Source organism: Enhydra lutris, unplaced genomic scaffold, assembly GCF_002288905.1.
Source record: "Enhydra lutris kenyoni isolate GAN:26980312 unplaced genomic scaffold, ASM228890v2 scaffoldscaffold3, whole genome shotgun sequence".
In the NCBI taxonomy this organism is placed as follows: Eukaryota; Metazoa; Chordata; class Mammalia; order Carnivora; family Mustelidae; genus Enhydra; species Enhydra lutris.
This window is the reverse complement of record NW_019154087.1, coordinates 46687945-46713527: the sequence shown is the minus strand read 5'-3', so window position 1 is coordinate 46713527 and position 25583 is coordinate 46687945. Positions and strand designations below refer to the sequence as shown.

At 38.5% G+C, this 25583-nt stretch overlaps 1 pseudogene; it reads left to right on the top strand.

Annotated features, from left to right (window-relative positions):
* Nucleotides 1–3740: 3740 nt before the first annotated feature.
* On the top strand, nucleotides 3741–6485 carry LOC111152851 (annotated as a pseudogene).
* The last annotated feature ends 19098 nt before the right edge of the window (nucleotides 6486–25583 follow it).

Here is a 25583-nt window from a genome sequence, read left to right as displayed (position 1 = left end):
TAGCTAATAGGATCCAACAGTGCATTAAAAAAGATTATCCACCATGACCAGGTAGGATTTATCCATGGGATGCAAGGGTGGTTCAACATTCGCAAATCAATCAATGCAATAGAACAAATCAATAAGAGAAGAGAGAATAACCACATTGTCCTCTCAATTGATGCAGAAAAAGCATTTGAGAAGATACAGCATCCATTCCTGATTTTTTTTATTTCTTTTCAGTGTAACAGTATCCATTGTTTTTGCACCACACCCAGTGCTCCATGCAATACGTGCCCTCCCTAATACCCACTGCCTTGTTCTCCCAACCTCCCACCCCCCGCCCCTTCAAGACCCTGATTTAAACGATTCAAAGTATAGGGATAGAGGGAACATTCCTCAGCTTCATAAAATCTATCTATGAAAAACCCACAGCGAATATCATCCTCAATGGGGGAAAGCTGACAGCCTTCCCTTTGATCTATGAAAAACCCACAATGCATATCATCCTCAATGGGGAAAAGCTGACAACCTTCCCACTGACATCAGGAACACGACAAGGATGTCCACTCTCGCCACTGTTATTCAACATAGTACTAGAAGTCATAGCAACAGCAATCAGACAATAAAAAGAAATAAAATGTATTCATATCGGCTAAGAAGTCAAACTCTCTCTCTTCGCAGATAACATGATACTTTATATAGAAAACCCCAAAAGACTCTACCTCCAAACTCCTAGAACTCATACAGCAATTCAGTAATGTGGCAGGACATAGAATCAATTATAGAAATCAGTTGCTTTCTTATACACTAACAATAAAAATATAGAAAGGGAAATTAGAGAATCAATTCCATTTACTATAGCACCAAGAACCATAAGATACCTGGGAATAAACCTAACCAAAGAGGTAAAGGATCTGTACTGGAGGAACTACAGAACACTCATGAAAGAAATTGAAGAAGACACAAAAAGATGGAAGAGCATTCCATGCTCATGGATTGGGAGAATCCTAGTCTTATATGATAATAAGAATGATAGGGAAAACATCACTAACAAGATTGCCTGGGCAGTACTTCGCAACTGTAAACAGTACTTTTAACTCAGATGCACTCAGCATCCTGAGTATGTATGAATAACGAGGCACAGAAGTTGTGATACTCCTCAAATCAAACGTGTAGAAAATGATAGCACAGTTTAGATATTTAGACATCTAATTCAAAGAGCAAGCAAGTCCAGAACCAACAAAGAAAAAAATGCTGATCAATACAAGTTATGCATTTTACTGTATAAAAATTGCACCTCGATAACAATATGCCTTAAGTAATAACCAAAAGAGATGATTGATCCAGTAATAATGGCCAGTAATAAATGTAAAGAGAAACTGACCTACACAACATCTCCTCTGAGCTCCAACCTTTGGTCATTGGGTTCTGTCCATCATCTTACTTATTAGTCTCTCCTGTAAATCAGGGATATGCATTTTACAAATAAAGAATCTAAGTCTCTAACCTCCCCTTCTGGGAGATCAAAGATACCAAATCAAATGTAGATCATTCCAAAATCTGAACTCTTTTTATGTTATTACTTTTTTCCCCAAAGTGTGCTAGGAATACCACTGGCAGCACATGAGAGGACTCACACAGATGAGCATTCCCTATGTTCGGGTTTAATGTGAACTTGAGGGGTAATAAGCAGTTTTGTATTTAAAGGAACGATACAAAATGTCTTTTAAATAAACCTATTTAAGGTTTTGAAGGTTGTTCAATTTAAAGAAAAATGGTAAATATCACAAAAAATGATGTAATTGCCACATGATGTCATGGCAAAAATTATAATGGTAGCACGAGATGTCTACATTTGAAAAACCAAGAGCTACGTTGCACTTGCTTCCACACAGGCAGCGATTAACAAGTGGGTCACCACTGAACTGTTCTCCACAGTACATTCTCCACATGCTAAAGAAAATAATTCCAAAAGAGCTTGAATCCATTTTTTGGCAGAAATGGAACTTGAAGTAATTTCCATTCATAAGTGCACCCCATGTAAATTTTTATGTGTTTTTTTTTCTGTTGGTATATATGCACTACCTCCTGTCAGGTCCCTTTTGTTTCATGCTGGATCATCTGATCTGCCCCAAGAAGCAATTTGGATTCAGAAGAACCAGCAAGTTTGGGGCAGCGGATGAGAGCACACCTGGTTCCGTATGCCATCCAGAAAAGGAGTGATAATTATGAATACAAACATGATTTTTTTAATTTCCACAACCCACTCAAAAAGAGTAAACAGGCTACGTCCAATGCCCTTCTTGTGAAAGACTAAAGAGAGTTAGGTGATAAAGAGCAAAAAGCCATGTTGAGGGGTTGGAGTGCCCAGGGCACTAAATTATTCTCTCATTCAACAAATATTGATTGGTAACCTATTATGTAGCCAAAGACTCTCCTATGCGGGGAGGATACTTTGGTAGAGCGGAAAAGTACCTGGAAGAACAAGTGTGCAGGTAAACACCTAAACAACCAGATTTGCAGGAAGGTGGGCAGGGGTGAGGGGGACCCTAGGCTATGGCATTTGTCAATTTCCATAGTGTATATACTCCTACTCTAGGGAGCAGATTAACTGGAAAAGAACATGACAGAAGTCTGTGGTGTGATGGGGAATGTTCTCTATCTTGTCTTACATTGGTAAACTATTGTCAAAACTCCTCAAACTGAACAAATTGTGGTTTTGTATTCCAGAAATGTTAGTTGTACCTTATTTTAACAAATTTAAAAAATAAAGCACAAGAAAGAACAATTGTTTGCTTTCGGGTCTGAGTAACTGGGTGGAGGTTAGTGACATTCATTCTGACTAGAACAATGGAAGAGATAAATAGTTCTCTAAGGAACTGTGATTTGGTGTCCATTGATTCACAAACATTTACTGATGTCAATTATATGCCAGGGTCATTTTTAGACTTGGAATTCAATAAAATTTCATGTAGCTATAACCACAATAAAACCTAGAGTGTATTTTTTGACAGGGTGCTAGATGACATTGTGTAGAGTGAGCCGTGTGAAAATCTAGGGTAAAAGCATGCACTGAGGTGTCTTTGAGACACCAAAGTCAATGTTACATGGGCATTTGGCCTGTCAAATCAGAGGAGATATCATGGTAAATATCCATTCACAGACATTCATTAACTTAGTGTGTTCTGAGAGCTGGCTAAGAAATGAAGAGACATAGGTAAACAAGAAGACTTAGAACATAGCAGGACACTCTGAGCATAGGGGCCTAAACAGGAAATTCAAGTAAGTCAACTTTAAGGCAAATGCCAAGTGCTGTGCCAATCTGACATAGGGCAACTATCCCACCGTGGAGTTAGCAAAGTCTTGCTGGGGATGAAGTCTTGACACAAGTTTTGGAGGCCAAATAGAAACCTTCAGGTCAAGCAAAAAGGACAGAAGGTTGTTTTATCATTTATGGGTGTTTTTTCATCCATGGCCAACATATTGCTCTAAGTATGTGGGATACATCAGTAACCAAAACAGGTGAAAATCCAAATCGATGCACTTCTTCGATTTACATTCTGGTTAAAAAAAAAACATTTCAGGAAAGGAAGTGGGAGCATATGAGCATTGTTAAACACCTAATGGATAGATGAATAGGTCTGCGTATAGATATATTATTATGCCAGAAATTGCCTAGGGAAAAAAAGAGAAGAGGAGGAAATATAATAAAAGCACAAAACGTTGAGTGGTGCGACCGCCATACCCAGGCTTTCAACATGAGCATCCTGGCCTTCATCGACATCAGTGAGGAAGATCAGGCTGCTGAGCTTCAAGCTTATCTGAAATCTAAAGGAGCTGAAATTTCAAGTAATAACTTTTTTTTTTTTTTATAATTTTATTTTTTTTTTTAAACATATAATATCTTTTTATCCCCAGGGGTGCAGGTCTGTGAATCGCCAGGTTTACACACTTCACAGCACTCACCATAGCACATACCCTCCCCAATGTCCATAATCCCACCCCCCCAACCCCCTCCCCCCGTTAACCCTCAGTTTGTTTTGTGAGATTAAGAGTCACTTATGGTTTGTCTCCCTCCCAATCCCATCTTGTTTCATTTATTCTTCTCCTACACCCTTAACCCCCCATGTTGCATCTCCTCTCCCTCATATCAGGGAGATCATATGATAGTTGTCTTTCTCCGATTGACTTATTTCGCTAAGCATGATACCCTCTAGTTCCATCCACGTCGTCGCAAATGGCAAGATTTCATTTCTTTTGATGGCTGCATAGTATTCCATTGTGTATATATACCACATCTTCTTTATCCATTCGTCTGTTGATGGACATCTAGGTTCTTTCCATAGTTTGGCTATTGTAGACATTGCTGCTATAAACATTCGGGTGCACGTGCCCCTTCGGATCACTACGTTTATATCTTTAGGGTATATACCCAGCAGTGCAATTGCTGGGTCATAGGGGAGTTCTATTTTCAGCATTTTGAGGAACCTCCATGCTGTTTTCCAGAGTGGTTGCACCAGCTTGCATTCCCACCAACAGTGTAGGAGGGTTCCCCTTTCTCCGCATCCTCGCCAGCATCTGTCATTTCCTGACTTGTTAATTTTAGCCATTCTGACTGGTGTGAGGTGGTATCTCATTGTGGTTTTGATTTGTATTTCCCTGATGCCGAGTGATATGGAGCACTTTTTCATGTGTCTGTTGGCCATCTGGATGTCTTCTTTGCAGAAATGTCTGTTCATGTCCTCTGCCCATTTCTTGACTGGATTATTTGTTCTTTGGGTGTTGAGTTTGCTAAGTTCTTTATAGATTTTGGACACTAGCCCTTTATCTGATATGTCATTTGCAAATATCTTCTCCCATTCTGTCAGTTGTCTTTTGGTTTTGTTAACTGTTTCCTTTGCTGTGCAAAAGCTTTTGATCTTGATGAAATCCCAATAGTTCATTTTTGCCCTTGCTTCCCTTGCCTTTGGCGATGTTCCTAGGAAGATGTTGCTGCGGCTGAGGTCGAAGAGGTTGCTGCCTGTGTTCTCCTCAAGGATTTTGATGGATTCCTTTCTCACATTGAGATCCTTCATCCATTTTGAGTCTATTTTCGTGTGTGGTGTAAGGAAATGATCCAATTTCATTTTTCTGCATGTGGCTGTCCAATTTTCCCAACACCATTTGTTGAAGAGGCTGTCTTTTTTCCATTGGATATTCTTTCCTGCTTTGTCGAAGATTAGTTGACCATAGAGTTGAGGGTCTATTTCTGGGCTCTCTACTCTGTTCCATTGATCTATGTGTCTGTTTTTGTGCCAGTACCATGCTGTCTTGATGATGACAGCTTTGTAATAGAGCTTGAAGTCTGGAATTGTGATGCCACCAACTTTGGCTTTCTTTTTCAATATTGCTTTGGCTATTCGAGGTCTTTTCTGGTTCCATATAAATTTTAGGATTATTTGTTCCATTTCTTTGAAAAAAATGGATGGTACTTTGGGGAGCTGAAATTTCAGATTAGAACTCAGAAGGTGGACTTCGTGTAGATTTAGCTCAAAACATTGAAGCCTGTGATGTATGTCTTGAAGGAAGATGAGAAAGATGTTGAAAGTGTGAATGAACAGCAAGCATGGTGTCTCTCCCACTGATCCCAGAAACGGACAAGCAAGGAGCTCTGACTGAAAGCCTGTGTGAAAAGCTGGTCACATTTCGGGAAGTTGAACACCCATCTCTGAGACCACAATTGCTAATCAACCTTTGCCATGGGATGGATAAGAACACTCCCATAAGATACACCATATACTGCAGCCTCGTTAAAGTGGCAGCACCTTGTGGGGCCATCCAGTGTATTCCAACTGAGCTGGATCGAGTTAGAAAATGGATTTCTGACTGGAACCTCACCTTTATAAAGACTCCTTTATGAGGCATTTGTGGATTCTAAGAAAAGTCATGCTGTTTCAAAAGTCACGGTGGAATTGCTAGGAAGTTACACGGAGGATGACGCTTCCCAGGCTTGACTTGATGCCCACAGGTGTATTGTTACAAGCATTGAAAGATCCAAATGCATTTCTTTTTAAATCACATTTTTGAGTCAAATTTTTGGAAGGTGAGCTTATTCGTGATCTTTTCACCATTTTTGTGAGTGCTAATTGGCATCGTATGTCAAGTTTTACCAGAATAATAAAGTCTTCTTTGAGTCACTTGGTCTATTAAATGAACAGAATATGGGAAAAGTGAGACTGCTTACTTTTATGGGAATGGCAGTGGAAAATAAAGAAATTTCGTTTGACACAATGCAGCAAGAACTTCAGATTGGAGCCGATAATGTTGAAGCCTTTGTTATTGATGTAAGAAACAAAATGGTTCCCTGCAAAATTGATCAGACCCAGAAGAAAATAGTTGTCAGTCATAGCACACAATGGACATTTGGAAAACAGCAGTGACAACAACTGCATGACACACTAAATGCCTGGAAACAAAACTTGAACAAAGTGAAAAACAGCCTTTTGAGTCTTTCTGATGCATGAATTTTTACACTATATATAAAATTTTGTTCTTTTTAGAAAAAATCTAAATCACAGTAAAACAAACCACAATTTGACTACAGTTTGGACATTTACTGTCTTAATTTTACAAGAAATGTAAAAATTCACAGGTTTCAGAGGATACAAAGTAACCAGTTCCAAAGGGTCACTATCTATCTTGTATATTACATAAGTTGTGTTCTGCAAGGAAGGGGGTTAAAGGTGGAACAAGAGCTTTGATGAAAGAATACATGGAGGAAAGCAAATTTAATTTAGGGGAATTGGATGCCAACAGCCGTCTTAGCTATCTTAAACATTTGTAAAAATACAATAGTAGTAAAATTTTATCACATCAAAAGAAATTGGAAAAATAAGTATAACTGTAAAGCTTTAGGTGCAACATTTTGTTCTAGTCAAAACCGTATTATTGATATTTCAATTAAATCAGTTCACCACTGTGGGGATGGGGGGAAGCACAAAATTTTGCAAAAAGTTTCGGGTTCGAGGCACCTAAGTGGCTCAATCGTTAAGCATCCACCTTCAGCTCAGGTCATGATCCCAGGGTCCTGAAATGGAGCCCCGCATCGGGCTCCCTGCTCAGTGGGGAGTCTGCTTCTCCCTCCCCCACTTCCCCTGCTTGTATTCCCTCTCTTGCTCTCTCTGTGTCAAATAAATAAAATGTTAAAAAAAAAAAAAAAAAAGGTTCTGGTAGAACCAAAAAATGAAGCTACAACTACTGCCAAGAGGGGGCAACAGAGAGTCACGGTCAGGGCTCCTACACTAGGCACAGGAGCTCCCTCGTGCTTTGGAACTAGATTAGTAGCCTGAAGCAGAAACCCCAGAGTACTTTGAGCCCAAAGGAGTTGAAAAGATCACAGCATAAGCCACAGGTAGTGACAGAGGAAGCATATCAGGGCTCCCTGTGACTTACGGATTAAACCCAGGCTCCTGAGCAAGATAGACAATGTCCTCATGACCAGGACTCCATCCTCCACTTAGGTGTCAGCTCCTACCTATTCCCACCCTGGCAATGAGGAATTTGCCCTCTAGTTCCTCATACACACTATACCAAGTCACCTCCCTGCAAGTGAGCACCTGCTTATTGCTCAGTTTATAATGGCCTGTCCACATTTATCAGACTAACTTCCCCTTCAGAATTTCAGCTCAGATAATATTTCCTCTCAGAAGTCTTCCCTGGCCTTTTTTTTTTTTTTCTTTCTTTCTATGTGCCTTCCCCTACACTCCTGCTGTACCCTGTCCCCGGTATCTGCACTCCACTGTGATCATGCTGGGAGACCCCTGCCCTAGGCCCAAGCTTTCCACAGCTTTGAGCCTCCTCCCAATGGAGGAATCTTCAGGACCTGGTAAATATGCCCACCTAGGGCCCAGCCCATCCTTTCCAGATTATGCTCCAGATAATCTGAGCCAGAATCCTCTATTCATATGGACTATAGCCCATGTCCCAGGATTTAAAGTGTGTACCCACAGGCTGAGAGGTGGCCAAAGGCCAACTGTGTCCACATGGATGCATACTGGACATTCAGACTAGAGTGTCCATGTGCAGGTTCCTGAGGCCCCACACAGTGTGGGGATAGCCAGGAATGGGAAGAGAAGGGATTTAGCTATAAAGATCAGCACTTTCTTTTGCAGCCATGCTTCTGTGTGGAACTCCAACTGGTCCCGTAATTCTAGATTCAAAGCTGTCCATACAGGTGTATTAATCGATGTAGAAAGCTAGAACACATCTTACTTAGCAATGGTCTGTTCATTGGATTTATAAATTTCAAATCTTTAGATATATAGCAAATGGGATTCTTCCTTGCCCCAGGCCCTGTAAGTGTTATGGGTGGACATGTCTGTGTTTACATCTATCAGAACACTGACCAACATTTACTAAAATGTTCTTACTTGCAAGTTTGTCTCCCCCCATAAGGATGTGAGCTTCTAAAGGACAAGGATCAATTTTCTGTCCCAGTGGACTACATATGTGTCTAATGAAGAATAGATGCCCCAAATTCTAAGCTAAACAAAACTGAGAGGTTGAATAACAAGGACCAGTCAGAGCCACTGAGTCATGTTCAGAGTGAGAAAGAGGTCTTGGCATTGGTAGAGCTAAAGTTGGGGGCCCTCTGTCCAGGAGTCTCTTAGGAATATTTTACTCACACTAAAAATAGGATAATAAGTTTTAAAAAGAGATAAACCCTAAAGGCTGATAGAGGACAGTAATGGTTTTTATTCTTATCTATACTCTCAACTTTTCATACTAAAATGTGTGGTAAACAATAATAAAACAATCATAGCAACTATACAAAGCCTATAAGTTAAATCTCTTTGCCTAAGAAATTAACAAGTAAAACACAAAAGCAAGAATCTAGTAATCAACTTCCTATATAGTCAACACTATGCCTTCTGGCCAACATATAACTCCACGCCCACACTAGCCTCCTCATGGTTAACATCAAAGATTCACAAGGAAGGGAGAAAAAACAGGAAGCCAAACAGAGGTACAATAATATCCCACTCCAGACTCAAAAGGGTATCAAACTTCACCTGTTCTTCTGTCTCTCTCTCTCTCTCTCCAACTATTAATACTCAAATCAAATTGTTTCTCACAAATATTTCTAAAGCAACTTCATTGTTCAAGGCTGTAGTCTATACACTTAAGATACAACACTTATTTAAAAAAGAAAAAAAAAACTGACACATTCCTTGCCTCTGTGAGTTTACATTCTATAGTAATGGGTGATTCTCGGCCTTAGCTATACACTGAAATCACCTAGGGGAGCTTTAAAATACGGATGCTCTATTGTAATAGGCTTAGAGTGTGTCCTTGAACTGGGATTGTTTTTAAAAGATGTCAGAAGTGTCTAGTGTGTAGCCAGGCTGGAGAATCACCAGCCTAATGGAAAACACAGTTTCTTTTTTCAACAGTGAGAAAATTACAGTGGAGAGCAGAGAACTGAGACAGTAGATGGGTGGGGTAGTTAGAGGAAGAGCTACTACTAGGAAGATGAATGCTATCCAAGCATGTTCCAATGAAAAAGAGTGTGAATAATTAGAGAGAGAGAAATTGATGATGCAAGAGAGAAAAGGGAAGTTTTCCTGGGAAAAATCCTTGAGAAGGTGAGAGTGAGTGAGATCCAGAGCACAAGGGGCAGGATTGGCTATGAATAGAAGCAGGGGCACCTCAACCCATTAGAACAAGAAAGAGGGCAGAGCCAACAGAAGACTGGGTAGATTTGGTGGATGAAGATGGTGGTTTCCCTCTGATTGTTTCTATTGTCTCAATGAAGTATAAGGAAAGATCATCTGCTAAGACCTAGCAGGTATTGCATCTTATTAGGTTGGGAGAGAGGGACAGCACCTATGTTGACGCAAGGACTTTGATTCTGGAATTTGAAGAGCCACTAGAAGACCAAGAGGGAAGGAAGCAAGGACTTTGGATAGACCCCCAGCCTTTTTTATGTTCACCAGATTCAGAAAAGAAAACTATTTTATCTAGCAATCCGGTCCCACCTCATCAGACTACAAAGGAAATGTGTGTTCAGAACCCATTCCCCAGCTGGGGCACCCCAGATACCAGACTTCTCAGCAATGTGAAGAACCTAAGTGTGATCACCAAGATGCAGGACAGTGAGGGATGCCTCCATTCCTCACCACCATCACTGCCCCAAGGTCAGAGAAGGAGAAAAAGCCAAGGTATCTCAACTCACCCTTGCCCTCAACCACCATTCTCCAGCAGCATCAGAGACTCCGGTAATAAGGAGAAGAAAATCAAACTCTTCTCACTGCAGTATTTATTGTGAACAGAGCTTCTACTCTCTGCTGCAGTCCCCTCATGATTTCCTGACTCAGAGCTTCTTGTGACTTGATTATGCTGATGAATGAACCAAAATGGTGTGATACAGTGTTAGAGCACAGGGCTTGAGTGAGATGCTCCTGGATTCATTCATTCCACAAATATACCAGGTGCATGCTTCACACTTCCACACGTTCTCTCCAAATCCACTCTCTATATTATGTATTACCTTTTCCATTTCACAGATAGGTAAAGGAAGATAGTGAGCTTAAGAAACTGGCCTAAGAGGAGTATGTGGTAAAGTCAGGAATAAAACCAAAGTCTATCTGATGCTAAGCTCTTGCTCCTAACCACTGTACCTAATTGCTCCTGGGTTTGAATCCTTGCCCTACCACTTACCAAATGTGCAACATCCAATTAAATATCCTCTCTGGGCCTCTATATCCTCATCTGTAAAGTGGGACTAATAGTATCTCTCCCTGTGTAGAGCTTAGCACCTGGTAGGCATTTAAAATGATATCTAGCATTTTTGTTATCACTGACTGTGCCATTTATTTACCCTCTTGGCTGGCACTGGCAATGAGAAGGAAGTATGGCAAGGAAACTACCTAGGTATTTATATTCATCAGGGTTCTCCAGAGAATAGAACCAATAGCAATAGCTAGATGAAAGACAGGTAAATAGGTAATAGATAGGTAGATAGAGGATAGATGATGATAGTTGATACATAGATAGATAGATAGATACAGAGATAGATAGATAGATAGATAGATAGATAGATACAGAGATAGATTAGAAATAGAAGTAGATACCTTTGTATCTCTAGGGATACAGTGTCTATATTTATTTATAGATATAGATGAAAGAGAGAGATTTATCATAAGTAATTGGTTTACTCAGTTATGGAGACCAGTAAGTCCCAAGACCTATAGGACAAGATGACAGTCTGGAGACCCAGGACAACCAATGCTTTAGTTCCAGTTCAAGGGCTAGTGGGCTCAAGAACTAGGAAGAACCATTGCTTCAATTCGAATCCAAAGGCAGGAAAAAGCTGACATCCCAATTCATAGGTAGTCAGGAATAGGAATTCTTCCTTACTGGAAGGAGATTTAGAATTTTCATTCTCTTCAAGCCCTTAATTGTTGAATGAGGCCCATCTACATCAGGGAGGGCAATCGGCTTTGCTCAGTCTACCATTTAAATGTTAATCCCATCCAAAAGCATCCTCAGAGAAACACCCAGAATGATATTTGACCAGGTATGTGGGCAACCTGTGGCTCAGTCAACACATAAAATTACACATCACAGTATTCACCCAGGAGAAGTTGTGATAAAGAAATGGTAACTGGAAATCAATATTTTAGTCATTCTTGATTTATTGACCTAACTAATTCTTTTTCATACCCTCAGGTTATGGAGAACAACACATTTCACTTATTAAGATTTATATATGTCCATGATAAAACACTTTGTTTCAATACAGAATGGCCATTGAAATGGATTTCAAATGAATTAATTTCACTTATAGAAAATAAAAGAGCATATGTCCCTTTTAAAAATAAAATATCTGCAACCAACTTTTGGTTACTCTGCAAACCATTTATTCCAAAGATAACCAGCACCATTAAAAAGCCCTTCTTTGTTCTCCTCCATCCCTCCACTCCTTTGTGGAGAATTGGAAACACGTGTCCCCACAAAAACTTGTGCACCAGTGTGCATAGCAACACTATTTATAAAAGCCAAGGGACAGGGAAAACTCAAACCTCCATCAACTGACAAATGGATAAACAGAATGTCATGTATCCCTACAACAGACTATTACTCCATCATAAAGAGGAATTTCACACATGCTTCATAGATAAACCTCAAAAACATTACACAAAGTGAAAGAAGCCAAACACGAAAGGCCACATACACTGTGATTCCATTTATATGGAACATCTAGAATAAGCAAAATATAAAGACAGAAATTAGATTAATGGTTGCCAGGCACAGGAGGGAGGGAGGGAGGAATAGGAGTGACTGACAATGGGCACAGGATTTCTTTTCGGCATGATAAAAAAATTCTGCAATTAGAGGATGATGATGGATGCCTAAATTTGTGAATATAGTGTAATCTCTGAATTAAAATGCAAAAAATGATTTTTATCTCAACCTTTTTTTAAAAATTATCTATTATACTTGCCCTCCTTAAGGTGGTATATATTTGAAAACATTTAAGTATAGAAATGATTTCAGGAGATAAGAAGATTCAGAACACAAATCTTTCTTCTAAACCCCAATAAAATGTATCTAAGCTGATTAAGAACCACATCCAGGAAACAATATGGGGTGTTAAAATTTGTTTTGTTTAATGTTCTCATTCTAAAAGGACACTCAGAGTTTAGTTTAATAATACTGGAAGACTTCAGGGTCACACTGACATGAATTCAATTTTAAAAATTCAATCTTTGGTCACTGGAGAAAAAAGTAGCAGGTCTGGCACAGAAAACACTGCCCGTAGTTCTAAGGAGCCTCCTAGCTCCTGAGACACTTCTCCCAGAGAGCAGGAATGAGTAGGAAACTCACCTAGCACACCAGAAGCAATGACTGGCAAAGGCAGAAGTAAACAGCACTGGGCACTTTATTAGAAAATGTGTCCTTTCCAAAATTTCAGTCCAATTTCTCAGGTGGAACAATTGAACTGCTGGACAACTCTCCATTTGAACCGAAATACCCAATCCTTGGAGAATTGCCCATTATCCTCAATTCTGGCGGGAACAATGAAGGAGGCTGTGGAAACAGCACACCATATCTGATCATGTACATGGTGACCTGTCCATCTGTGGAAGCAAAAGATATTTCTTTCTAAGCCTCTTTTCACTGGCAATGCTTTGAATATTTTGCTCTGAAGTAACCAATTCTATAGGTTTTCACCAAAAGCATATGGCCTTTTTTTCTCTCTGGTATCTGTGATTCTGTGGGGAAAAAATAATGTGTACAACTATCCGCCTCTACTGTATCTGCACATACACTGGTTTTCATTTCAGTGAGGCAATTAATGCCTTAAAAACAAGAGTAAGCATGTGATTTCTTGCTTCATGAGCATATAACCATTTTTGGCTTTTCTTCTATTTTTGCATTACAACAATAACAAAAAGCCCAGTGTGGTAGGGACCACTCTGAAAGAAACCTATGGAGGGCTGCAATCCCCTGTGTGTGCCATTAACTAATTCTGTGACCTTGAGCAAGTCATTTCCCTTCTCCAAGTCTCAATTGCTTTTGCTATAAAATCACGGACATTAAGTAGATGTTCTCTGGGTCTGTTTGACGGTCACCATGTTATGAGTTTAATGCTGCATTTTGTCTCAGTGGATGCACACACTGGTTCAAGCCATGTGGCCAGTGGCCTGCAGGAGGGGTATACTTTTGTTCTGCTTCCAGTCACTGTTGGTTTTGCTCTGCTGCATCCCTTTCAGTGATCATAGCAGCTTGGAGCGTTATGTGTTCTTCAAAATGAAGGGCTCAGAGTTGCTTTTGCAAGGAGGGAAGGAGGACGGATCCTGCCATTTGGCTAGAGGATGGAGTTCCCTCTACAGAGTTGGGTCAGACTTCAGTGGAGTAACTTGGAGAATTGTTGTGAGCAAATTTGAAGCCCCAAGAGCCCAGGTCAGACATCCCAATTACCTTGGAATCCCCCTTCCAAAGACTCTCTTTCCACAGCTGGATTTCCAAGCAAGTTTTAATTCTATAGCTTCAACTCTCCATTGGATGACATCACTTAGGGATCCTTCTAAGGTCTCAAATTCAACATCTCTGAAATTGAGCTTACTTTCCTTAACCATATCAAATTGGTTTACCAGTCCCTGACTTCACCCTTTGTGCATATCTCAAGTCTTTCCTCCTCTCCATCCCCTCAATGCTCCATATTTCCACCTGCACTGCCCATCACCTGGTCTACAGCTTTCTAACAACCCCACCTCTGACAGTCCAGCTCTTCTTTCGTCCTGCTGCCAGAATCAACTTCCCAAAGCATAATTTCAATCCTGCCACTCACCTTCAGCCATCTCTCACAAACGAACAAAATTCAAGTTCCTCTTTGCAATCATCAAGTCCCCTCACCATCGGCCTCCATCCACTTCTCCAAATAGCCCACAGTCATTGCAAATACCTGAGATGATAGGTCTTCCCCACCTGGAATTTCCCCCTCTTGGTCTCTGCAGGAACAAACTACCTTTCCTGTTGGCCTCTTGGATTCTTTCTTCTTCCCATGAGTAGAACAAAATCTCCCTTCTCTGAAATCCCAATGGAACCTCTTCCATACTCAGTGTATGGTATGTACCCTTTATGCCCTTGGATTATAATTATCGCTGTGCTTATTTTATCCTCATTTCAAGATGAAAGCTAATTTTGTGCTTGTTTCTCTCCTCTGCCCCACAACTTCCTTATGGGAAAATCACTGACAAGAAAGAACTCAATATCACAAATATATGACTGATCAGAGCCCTGACTAGGTTTCTTTAGTACATCACCTGAATTCTAAATATGGGTACATTTAATAATAGTGTACATTTATAAAATCATGAAAGGTAAACCAAATCACTTGCTACAATTGGGAGGGAGTTGCTATTTTTTTTAAATTGTTGATGGAAGTATAGCCACTGAGTATTATTTTCTTTGGTTGATATTAAAATGACCTATTTGGTAGGTGTAACACTGGTCTACAGAACCAGAAGCACTATTGAATATCAAAGATTTATTTGATATTATGTTAGCTTCTTCTGTCCCTTAACTAGAATTTTCTTAAAAGTACGTTTTAATCCAAAGCTTCCAGCACCACTAGATTTGTGTAGGAGTTTTGATTTGAGGATTTATAGCCCTCTGAAGAGAAAGGAAAAGTAAATAACAGTGGATCATAAATTACTACTTTGCCAGAAAAAGTATCTATAAGACATTTTCCATATTAAGCCCCTATTTTATAAGTAAATAGTCCAGAGAGTGATTGCTTAAATATTTAATTATAAGAAAATCAGAAAGGGAGGGGCACCTGGGTGGCTCAGTGGGTTAAATCCTGTGCTTTCTGCTCAGGTCATGATCCCAGGGTCCTGGGATGGAGCCCCGCATCTGGCTCTCTCCTCAGCAGGGAGCCTGCTTCCTCCTCTCTCTCTGCCTGCCTCTCTGCCTACTTGTGATCTCTGTCTGTCAAATAAATAAATAAAATATTTAAAAAAAAAAAAAAGAAAATCAGAAAGGGAAAATAAGAATTCAAAATATCTTTTTTCTTCCCACATTTTCTCCTACCATACTTTAAAAAGTATTTCTCATATACAATAATGCTACATAAAAATAAAATTAAACAACATAACTCGGTTTATGAGTACAATGTCTAACAGTGAGATCCTCTATCTACATCATCATATGTATTACCCCAAAACCAACACATTTTTCCTGTTTTTAATATGCTATCATTCAGTTAATATTTACTGAGAGCCACACATATGTCTTATTCTGTTCTAGATGCTAGGATATCGTAGAGAATAGTGCAGAGAAAAATCACAACTCTTATGAAGTTCATATTCTATTTGAAGGGGGACAGAAAATAAGCAAGAAAGTGAGGAAAGAGAAGAAACTCATAGTGGCAAACACTACGGAAGAAATTAAGAAGGGTGTTGGGAGGGACAGTGACTGTCTAATAGCTACTGATAGGGAAGTCAGGAAAAAGTCAATCTAATTGACAAGAAGAATCAACCGAGCTACAATCTGGGAGGAGAGCATTCCAGGCTGGGAGAACAGCTAATACAGAAGCCTTCAATCCAGCATAAGCTTGAGTGTTCAAGGACTGGGAAGGAGGCCAAGGCAGCCAGCAGAGAAAGAGTGAGAGAGAATCACAGGTGGTGGAATTTTAGGAGTCTAGAGAGCTGAGGTTATGCAAAACCCCATGTTAGTCATGGCAGTAATTTCCTATTTTATTCTAATTACAATCAGAAAGAACTAAAAATTTTAAACAGTGTGTACAATTTGTGCACTATTTTAAAAGAGTGCTTTGAATGTTGTATAGGGGGAGAATAGATTGAGGGAAAAGTAGGAATAGAAGTGATTAGGAGACTATATTCAGGCACAGTGTGAAGCTGACTTGGATTTAAACAGAAACAATGGGCGTGGTGAAATGGGATCAGATTGGGAATATTTCTAATCCTGTGCATGGGGCACATGAAGGGGGTTTTGGCCTAACAACTGAGTGAATGGTGATGTCACCTATTGAGAAGGAGCAGATGTGGGATGGGAAAAAAAATCAAGAATTCCACTTTTAATATACTAAGCTGTAGGGAGCCATTAAACAGTAAAGTGGAGACATCACATAAGCAGGTAAATTAATGAGCCATACACCGTACGATTTTAGGATTTGCAGTTCATTTCCTAAAATGTATACGAACTTCCTATGGATATCTGGCATACACTCTCATTATTTTCTATTAGTCTCCTCCCCAAAGCCACTGGTGGAACTTCTTTAGAGATAAATGCACTACTGTTTTCTTCTTTATACCCATCTCCTCAGAAAAATGGCAAAGGCTAACATTAAGAAGAATGCAAATTTTGTTGGTTACCTAAAATGGAAAAATTTCTTAATTTTCCCTAAGGCATAAATAGCAATACTCTGCTGAGTCTATTCATTTACCTTAATTTACTCTTCCCTGCTTTTTAAAACACTCCTCTCTTTTCCCAAAGAAGTATAAAAGAGGGTCTTAGTAAAACCTACATGACATAGGTCAAAATAGTCTTGTATCACTAGCACTTGAGAATACATTGAAAATAAAATAGATGTTGATTACATTAAGGAGCCAATGATAATAATCTATATTTACATGTATTTGGAAACTAATTTTTATTATCATCAAATTCAACAATTTCTCAAAGATCTTGAGGCATTCCAACTAACTTGTCAAGTCAACCCACACATATAGAAATGAGGCTATGCAATTAGGTGAACAGGGCCAAGGATGGTGAATTAATTAACCCAGGGCATTGTGTAAAATCATATTTTCCATGACATACATAGTCTTAAGTGAAAAAATACCAGATCTGTCCACATATATGGTTTCCAATAGGCAGCTGGAAACAGAGAATTCAAACCTAACTGAAAGGTCAGGGATAAAAAGAGAGACTTGGAGACAACTCAAGACTGACCAGAACATCAGATCCAGGCTCATGGTGCACTTGCTCTGTGATGCCCTTGCTTGCTGTACTAGACAAATGTGATTAGAATTCACCTGCCCAGTAATTCACAGGGGAAAGAGTGCTAGTGAGGGGAACCCTGGTGACCAACAGGACTAGTTTATAATTGTTCCAATTGACAGGGCAAGTGAATAAACATCTTCCTGCCTCCCTGATCATTGCTACAGTGAGCAGGGGCACACATGAGAAACGCAATGCAAGTGTGTGTGATGTTGATCTGTGCACAGAAAACAGAGATCACCTCCAGAAAGCAACTAATGAGAAGAAAGGCCAATGATTCACTTAGATGGAGGAAAGAAAGAGTAAGGAGAGGGCCAGCAAGTTTTTGGCAAATGGAGGCATTTTGTTCCTTTCGGTAAACTTTCAGTTTGTGTGACTTGTACTTTGCCAACTTTTAGTTCCAAAATGATAAGCCAAAAGCTCATGAATCTATTAAAATAAATCTTTTATTCTTAAAGAAATATTATTAGTCTAAACTTTCAGAGAAAAAATCCATTTTACAATGACACAATATAAAATAAATATACTCTTCTAGTGGTAGATATGTAAAAACTCACTGATCTTTTCCAGATGCATCTAACAAGATAATGGCTAGCCATACTTTTGCTTTCCAAAGACCCAGTGTCAAGAATATTTGCCTCCTTACAAGTTTTCTGGTTAAATGGCTCATTAAGGCTGGCTCCAATTACATTTTATAGTAAAAGTTGAAGAAAAAATATAGGGCTTGAGATATTCTTTTTTCATACCTAATAAAAACGCAAATACTGGGACCCCACCCCAGGATCTCTGACTCATTAAATTAAGAACAAGCCTCGGAAACCTCATCAAGCTCTCTGGTTACTTCTAATGAATCTGAAACTGATTTTCCTTTAGACCACACTAAGAAACATTTGTTTTGATTCATGAACTTGAAGTTTTAGGGACCTTAGATATCATCCTATAAAGTTTAATTGGCTTGTTTTACAAATGATTAAACCGAAGCACGAAAAGTTTCAGTGCTTGCCAAAGTCAGATACTTATTACTAACAAAAGTCTCTTAACTCCAATACCAGAGTTCCCATGTGGGGTTTCTTCCTGCACAGGACCTGGAGCACAGTGGGACAAATCTAAAATAGTAAACTTACTTGATCAATACAGCCTCCACAGGCTACAGAGAAGTATGAGGATAGAGTCTGAGAATTTCATCACTACTCACAGATAAGCAGCCATTTTAAATGGGCAACCAAATGAATGGCAAGTTTGTATTGATATGCCCCGCATTTTAAAAAATAATAAAAATAAATCTTTATCTTTATATAGAACTTTGTATTTCCCAAAGGACTTTCACATAACATCTTACCGAGTCTCCCCAAAATTCCATGAGACTTAGAGACTGTCTCCCAAGACTGACTCCCATGACTCCTTGGAGATATAAAGGCTCCAGAGAGTCTTATTCCCATTACACAGACAAGGAAAATGAAGCTGAAAGAAATCAAATATAATGGAATTACAACGTGGACATATTTAATATTCTGCAGTTCAACAGGTACAATTTAGCTAAATAAGAAAGAGAAGCATTTTCTGAAATACCGTGGGCTATTAGTTTTCCAGTACACACAGTGAGGATGTTCACAAAATGGAGCAAGAAAGGGGACATGTCAGCCTGTCCTTACTCAGTCTCAGGCCCCCTATGCTTCTCGTAGAATAAGCAATTCTCTTCACTGAACTTCACTGAAGCTAATGTTTAGATACACATTTTTATACTTCATTTTCACTATCCACAAACACTATTGCTGCCTCCTGTGTCTGCCCAAAAAAGTAGTGGTCTGGTTCCAACCTGGTTCGTTGAGGTCATTCAGAAATGCTGAACTGATCTCCAGGTAGGTGGACAGTTCCTAGAGAGAAGGCCTGGTGGCTGAATTACACACTACACACTCCACCCCTACTCATCCAACCACCCCCCATCTTGACACAGAACGTGATCCCATTCGATCTAGACCATCAAGATCTGAGAAAAAAAATTTTTCGGGGTGCCCAGGTGGCTCAGTCATTAAGTGTCTACCTTCAGCTCAGGTCATGATCTCGGGGTCCTGGAATAGAGTCCCACATTGGGCCCCCTGCTCCGTGGGGAACCTGTTTCTTCCTTTGCCTCTGCCTCTCTCTTTCTCTCTGTCTTTCATGAACAAAAAAATAAAATCTTAAAAAAAAAAAAAAAAAGAAAGAAAATTTTTTCAAGCTGAAAACCACTGAACTAAAATCCTAATGGGATTTTTTCTTTTAGGGATTGTATTAACCATTTGGAATTTTGCTTTGTATGTTGATTTTAGGACTTCCCGATTGATACCCAACTAAAAAAAGTAGGCTGGTTAAACCTGTATTTTCAGATTTAAAATCCAGCCATCAAGGCAACTAAACAAATGGCAAAAATATAGCTTGTAAGGAAATCAGATAATAACTCCTAGGAACCACTTAAATATTGTCTTAGTTTGGATAACCCCAGAGGTACGTCTAAAATAAGTAGTCTGTATGGGAGTTACACAGGGAGAGGTAGGAGGTCAGACTGAGAAAGGAGAAAGACAATACAAGATGCATTCAGGAGCATCTTGTGAGAAATGCTTTGAGAGATCTCTGGAAAATGGGTAGAACCTAACTCAGAGTTGTCCCACCAGAAGGGCAAAAGCTGGGGTTCTTATTAACCGAGTCCTATTTGGATATTTGTTAAAGTTTGTAGTCAGGACATTCGTTTCCCTGCCCCACCTGCAAGGCCAGCTACACTTCTACCATGACAGAAATAGAAAGAGCTGGTATTTGCAGCAAGAGGCCACTGGCATGCATGAGGATAATGATGCTTAGGGGATATAGAGGAGGGGCACTGACAGCACTGTACATTTAATGAAATAGACAGCAGCTGTTAAAAATGATGTGCCCATGACAGCTGATAGGGAAGATAATCATGGAGTATACAATGAAAGAAACAGGTTACAAAAAATAAGACATGTTTATGAAAAAAAAAAAGAAGTTCTTTATATGCATATGTATGCATAGAGAAAAATTGGAGAAACATACAACAAAATAAGTCATAGTTATCTTTGGGTGGCAGGACCACAGTTGTTGTTAATTACCTCCTTCATGCATATTAGTATTTCTAGATTTTCCATGCTGAACATGCATTGTATTAGTGATAGGAGGCACATTTTTTTTAAATAAAAGAAATGGAGGGATGCCTTTGTGGTGAGGTCTATCCAATCACGAAGGAGTATGTGAATCCTTGAAGCATTGGAATCTAAGGTGGAAAGTAAACGGAGAAAGCAGGATACAAAGAAGCCCTTACTTCAAGAGATCCACACCTGCTGTTCTAGACAAATGTGATTAGTGTTCACCCGCTGAGTAGTATACAGGAAAAAGCAGGATTTATCCAGAGTTGTTGTAATTAACACAGCAAAAGAAAAGACATTTCCCTATTTCCCTATTACTGAAATAAATGGGAGTAAAAGTGGGATACAAATAAAAGTATTTGTGAGTTTGATGAAAACAAAACAGAGATCAACAATGAAGAGGTTCGGTACCCCTGACCATGATGGGAAAGAGTGAGAACTTGAAGTGGCCCAATTGCAACTGATAAGAGAACAACTGATGAGAAGAAAGGCTATGAATTGGACCCAGTGAGCGAATGCAAAAAGTAAGGCTGCCTAAGTTAAATCTCTATGTTTTTTTGTCTCTAGTTCAAATTTTCAATTGAGTTTTCCCTCACCACTGTTTTATGAATAATTCCTTTGCTGGTTCTAATTTTCTGTTAAGCTAATCCATTGAGTTCTTAATTTTAATTATATTGTTATTCTTCAAGAATTTCTCTTTTTCAAATTCATTTGTCATTTTTTGTAATCTCTTGCTCTTTGTTCATATTGTCAATCCTTTGTTTTATTTCCTTATATATTAATCATACTTATATTTTGGGTTTAAATATGTATTTTTGAATTTTTTTGTTTGTCTGTTTTTGCTATCTAATTTCTCTTCTGGATCTCACTTACTATGCCATATATTCTTTTGATTCTCTTTTTTGTTTCATTTTATTATGTTTTTTAAGGCAGTAACATTAAATCATGTTTCTTATAATTAACTATAAAGCTATTGTATGAAGCCAGCAATCTATTAGAGTAGATTTGTGTTTGCTTCTGCTAGCAACCTAAGGCCAGACCAACCTGGAACCATTTTTGTGTCTGTCTTGAGGGGTTTGGACTGTAAACCCATGAGAAGGCCAACATGTTTTTATAAATTCTCAAGGAATATTGCTTTACCTCCATCCAGCAACTATATTTCAGACAGGCAATTTTTTTTCCATCTTAATTTGAGGAGAGTCATGTGTACAAATTTATTTCTGGTTCACTTGAACTTAAATGGGCTGCTTTTTCAACATGTGTGAGGTCACCTATGTTAAAGAAAGGCAAAGACCAATAGAATAAATCCTCAGTTTATTTTACCTGACATGGAGACAATAACCAGTGAAAAGCCTCAATGAATGGATCTATGAGAGATGAAAATCTGATTTTTTTTTATTTCCAGAAAGTTCATTATAGTTAGACTAAATATGAAGTTTGTGCCTTGAATTAGGTAGAAAAATCCATAAAGTATAGCCAGTTGATTTCTTTTGTGTATTCTGGAAAGAATTTTCAATTAGGCTTATTGGGGTTACTATTATATTGAATAATTTACCAGTATTGGCTGGTGTATTGAAGTCAGCATTGTTATCAGCATCAAATGCTCAAAAACACTATGGTAAAAAACAGCAATCAGTTTTTATATCTCCCAGGCAAAGACTTTGCAAATGGAAAAAAAAAAATATTATGTCACTGGATCCCCATCTTGAGCAAGCCCCTCAAGGCCATCAAAACAAAAATATTCCTGGGGCTGGGAGCCATCCAAGATGGCAGCATAGGAAGATCTTAAATTCATCTTCTCCATGGACATACTGAGTCTACAGCTACATATGGAACAACTCCCTCTGAAAGAGAACTGAAAGCTAGCTGAACAGCTCATTTGCAACAAATGATAAAAGAGCCCTAATGAGATGAGTAGAAGAAAAGATGCAGTCTCACCAGAAACTCTACCATACCCACAATCAGAAGGGATCTCATAAATCCAGAGCTTCTCCCTGAGGAACAGTAGTTTGTGCCTCACATCAGGCACCCCAACCAGAGAGACAAGCACCAAAGAGACAAGCTTCCAAAATGTCTGGCTTATGCTTAGAAAACACAAAAGGCTGTAAGGAACTAAGATACTGTTCCTAAAGAGTTAGCACCAGAAGCACTCACCCTAGGGCTTAGGACAAAAGCAGCAGATTGAAAAGCGACTACACTATATGTGAGGGGGATTCATTTGCTCATCTTAAAATGTCTGCTAGAGGGGCAGGAACTGTTGGGACTCTCTCTAAGAATGGAGGTGTTCACAGGTGCCATTATTGCACTCTCCCTCTACCTTGAAAGTGCTAGTGAGCCCCTCATCCCTCATCTCCCATTGTCCTGTTGAGGTTTATAGGACATGACCTGACCCTGCACTCTCCCAGTGCCTCATTAAAGCCAGCAAGTGTGCATGGTTCACACAGGGAATATGCTTTGATTGCCTGGCTCTGGTGGCCAATAGGCTTATGTTTCTGGGTAACAACTGGAGACAACATTTTTGGCAAACTACCACACAAACAGCAGACTGAAACACATCCAGTCTATCTGTGAAAAAGGGCTATTTACTTGTTCTGGTGCTTTAGCCTAAGGGGCAGACTTCAGGTTTGTCACACATAGAGGGTACAAATGCATTCTCAGGAAACATGGGCTGGGGGAGGCCATCTGTGCCCACGCCCTTGGCCTTGATACAGCACATTGTACCTCTCAAAAAGGAGCTTATACACCCATCTGAATTAATCACTCCTAAAGCCAGTATGAAGGCTTAAATACAAAAGTATTAAAAATAACTATAACTATTATAATTAGTTAAGGGATACTTAAAATACAAAAATGCAAAATGTGACATGAAAAACATAAAACGTGGGGCAGAGGAGTAAAAATGTAGAATTTTAAAATGTGTTTAAACTTAAGTTGCAATCAACTTAAAATAGACTGTTATATATAGGCTGTTATATGATCTTCATGGTAAACATAAAACAAAAAAATATACTAGATACACAAAAGATAATGAGAAAAGAATGTAGGCATAACACTAAGGAATGTCATTAAACCACAGAGAAGAAAGAAAGAAAAAAAGGACAGGAATTACCAAACAACAAGAAAACAACAAACTGGCAATAAATACATAAATAATTACTTCAAATGTAAATGGACTAAAGTCTCCAATCAAATGAGATAAAGTGGCTGAATTGATAAAAACAAAACGAACAGCAAAAGGTCTATCTATATGCTTCCTACAAAGGCCTCACTTTAGATGTAAAGACACACACAGATTGAAACTGAAAAGATAGAAAAAGATGTACCATAAAAATGAAAATCAAAAGAAAGCTGGGGTATGTGTGTATATATACTTGTGCGTGTGTATATACTATATACATATATATACACACACTATATATATGTATATATTTGTGTGTATATATGCAATTTTGTGTGTATATACACACACACACATATATCTGAGATATATATATACATATATTAGACAAAACAGACATTAAAGCAAAGACTAACAAAAGACAATGAAGGGGATTATATAATAATAAAGGGGAAATCAAATAAAAGTGTATAACATTTGCAAATACTTATGCACCCAACATAGAAGCACATAAATATACAAATTATATTACAAAATATACAAAATTAATATACAAAATATATTAACAGACCTAAAGAGAGAAATTTAAAGTCTTCTACTACTTTAGCACCATACTTACATTGATGGATAGATCATCCAGACAGAAAAGCAACAAAAAAATAATTGGCCTTAAATGACACAAAAGACTAGATAGATTTAATAGATCTATACAGAACATTCCACCAAAAAGCAGCAGAACACACATTGTTCTCAAGAGCCTGTGGAACATTCTTTAGGATCAATCATATGTTAGGCCATAAACCAAGTCTCAATAAATTTAAGAAGACTGAAATCACATCAAGCATCTTTTCCAACCACATTTATATGAAACTAAAAATTAATTACCAGAAGAAACCTGGAAAACACACAAATATGTGGTGATTAAATAACATGTTCATTAGCATGTTGTTGACCCAACCAATGGTCACAAAGAAATTAAGGAGGAATAAACAATATTTGAGACAAATGAAAACAGAAACACAACATACCAAAATCTATGGGATGCAGCAAGGCAGTTCTAAGAGGAAAGCTCATTAACATCAATATATAACATCAAGAAACAAGAAATACCTCAAATAAATGATTTTACTTTATACCTAAAGAAACCAGAAAAAGAAGAACTGAAGTTCGAAGTTAGTAGAAGGAAGAAAATAACAAACATTACAGCAGAAATAAATAAAATAGAGATTAAATAGATAATAGAAAAGATCAATGAAACCTAGAGCTAATTCTTTGAAAAGATAAAACAAAATTGAATGACCTTTACCTAGACTCGTCATGAAAAAGAAAGAGAACTCAAAAGCAGAAATGAAAAAGGAGAAATCACAAACGATACCACAGAAACACAAAGAATCATCAGATACTACAAGGAACAAACATAGTTATGTGATGAACACATAAAATGAACAGACATAATTATATACCAACAAATTAGACAACCTAGAAGAAATAGATAAATTCCTAGAGACATACAATCTTTCAAGACTGAATCATGGAAAATCTGAATGGACTGATTACTAGTAAGGAGATTGGACCTCCCAACAAACAAAAGTTTGGAGCCAGACTTCATTGGTGAATTCTATCAAAAATTCAAAAAAGATTTAATACCTATCCTTCTCAAATTCTTCCAAAAAATTGAAGAGGAGGGAATGTTTCCAAACCCATTTTATGAGGCCAGCATAACCCTAACAACCAAAACCAGACAGGGACACCACACAAAAAGAAACTATAGAACAATATCCCTGATAATCGTTAATAAAATATTAGCAAAAAAATTCAGCAGCATATTAAAAGAATCA